This window comes from Alnus glutinosa, chromosome 4 (genome assembly GCF_958979055.1).
Source record: "Alnus glutinosa chromosome 4, dhAlnGlut1.1, whole genome shotgun sequence".
NCBI classification, from domain to species: Eukaryota; Viridiplantae; Streptophyta; class Magnoliopsida; order Fagales; family Betulaceae; genus Alnus; species Alnus glutinosa.
In genome coordinates, this window is record NC_084889.1 from 31987717 (window position 1) to 31990259 (window position 2543).

Genomic DNA, 2543 nt, shown 5'->3' on the forward strand with positions numbered 1-2543 from the left:
ATAATGCTTTGCCAAAGACAGAGTGAACTAAAGATTTGAAGTTTTAATTTATACTATATATCAACTAAATTTTGGTTATACAAATGAGACTCATTGCACCAAAGGCTCATTCCACAATAACTCGATAACTCGATCTACTTCTAATTTCATCATCCGTTTTAAAGGGGAAAAATAAAAAATAAAAAGAGGAATATTCTTGAGTTTTTTTAGTTGTTTATGGTTGTTGGGCCAGTGGACCCGACACCTGGTCCATCAACCAACTAACTTGAGAACCGATAAATAAATCTACACTAAATCCCTTCTTAAACCACATCAGTAAACATCCTCATGATTCCTGGCATGAGACAATACTCATGAACTGGGTCGTGGGATGTAGTGAATATTCGCACCAGGAAAATGTCCAATGATCAAATGCGTAACACATGCGTAATTGTTATAGAAAAGTCCGTTATAAGGAGTGGCAAGCATCAGGTGAATGGTCTAATATTATTCTCTTTTATTTATATTACTGACTTATGCATTTGAACTATATCTTGCAAGCCCGTTCCAGCAAGCTCGATCTTTTTTTGAATTCTTCTCTCCTTCCAGGCACTTCCGTTCGCTACATCAGCATGCAGTCAACTCTACCAAGCTAGTAATGGTTATTTTTCGCCTTCCTACTTGCATTGGATGGTAGTAATTTGAAGCAAGAATGGATTCAGAGGACTAGATCCATCTTAAGTACTTGTGCCCACATCTTTGATGAATCATTCACCTACTTGTGTACTACCGCAGTCTAGAAGGCAGACATAAACAAATAATATATATCACATATAGTTTGAAACTTGATTCAAGGATGTTGAATTACAAAGTAATTAATCAAACTGACCAAATCTGCTGCACATGATTGTGTCATTTTGATTAACTTGATAATATGTGTCATAATCAGATTGACTTAGCTTGGTAATTTTATTTATTTTTTGAAGTTGAAAGATCTTGTAGCTTTGCTTAACTTGTATGCCAGGCTACATCAATATATAATTCTTTATTTGCAACTTACAAGAATCGTGGGATTCACAATTGATTGCTGATTTGAAGAAGCAATAATACATTGAACATAAATAGACTAATGCAAGCAACCCTTGTCGTTGTTGTTGTTGATTATATATTTATTTCGAAAAATGATTTTTGTGCAATTTAATTGTATAATTCTTATATAACTCAAAACATATTGGTAAGACTCATGCATGAGTCCCACCAATATGTCTTGGACTATATAAGAATTGTACAGTCAGGTTGTACAACAAACACATTTCATTTATTTCTAAGATTCAGTTTGTCAGAAGTTAAGCCTAAGATCTTACTCTAGATAATACTTGTTTAAGAAGTAAACATAATTTTTTAAATTAATTTTTTAATCAATTTGTTAATTATTTTCATGAAATTGTTTTATTTTTTAATCAAATTTTAGTTGCATTCTTTAATGGTCGTTCCCCGCGATCTCACTTTCACCCTAGAGCCACTTATGCTATGCCAGTTCATCGGTGACGAGGAATATATATTATCAAGCGACCCCTTAACATGACAACTATATATATATATATATATATATATATATTAGTCAGTATTTTTTATAATAAAATCTATGCTACTACAAGTCCACATTCTACAAAGTTCTTTAACTAAAGAGGTATAATAACAAAAAATTGGGACAAACACAAAATTGCCCCTGTACTAGTTTCGAATTTATGATTTTTTTTTTTTTTTTAACTTTTTAATTTTTTAATTTTTTTTTTTTAAAAAATGCTTGTAGTATTACAATTTTTACTATATTAATTTTCTTACAAACTAACGTTGTAGTCTACACGGCACTGCCATGTCAACTACAATCAAATTTTATTATTTAATGACTGATGTAGTAAGTATCATGTGAATTGTCATTTTAATTTGTAAAGAAGTTGTAATAAAGGTTATACTAGCCCTAACAACTATCAACTTTTTTTTTCTTAATTTAAAGGAATTTTTTTTTTTTTTATCCTTCCTTTCTTTTATAAACTTATTATTATTATTATTATTATTTAAGAACTTGTTAATTGAATTTGGCCATTTGGTACATCGTTTTTTACTTCTATTATTTCTATATAATTGATATTATATTATCTCTTTTAGTTGGTAATTTCAGAAAGTGAATATGGATAAATTTTAGGCATTAATATTCCTATAATTAAAAAAAAAAAAAAAAAAAAAAAAAAAAAAAAAAAAAAAAACGAAACAAACATGATTTTGTGTAAGAATTTGAAGACGTAGTCAAATTTTTCAGATTTTATTTTAAAGTTATATATTGGGTTCCCTCGATAAATTCCTAACTTTTTGCCCCCTTGCTTTCAGCAATAATTAATTACTTTGGTTTCTTTTTTTCTTTTAGAAGACTAATTATAATATCGAAAAGGAGAATGAAATATATAGTATTCAATAGTGCAAAATATATAGATCGAGGGCTAGTACAAATTTTCAAAAGTAATTAGAAAGATAAATAGTAATTAGTACACGTCAGTGAGATGAAA

The 2543-nt window shown here is 29.0% G+C and overlaps 1 long non-coding RNA gene across 1 annotated transcript; it reads left to right on the forward strand.

Moving 5' to 3' along the window:
• Positions 1-324: 324 nt before the first annotated feature.
• On the forward strand, positions 325-1020 carry LOC133865441 (uncharacterized). Its single transcript, XR_009899732.1, has 2 exons — positions 325-471; positions 589-1020. It is a non-coding gene; the product is annotated as an uncharacterized LOC133865441 (long non-coding RNA).
• Positions 1021-2543: the final 1523 nt, after the last annotated feature.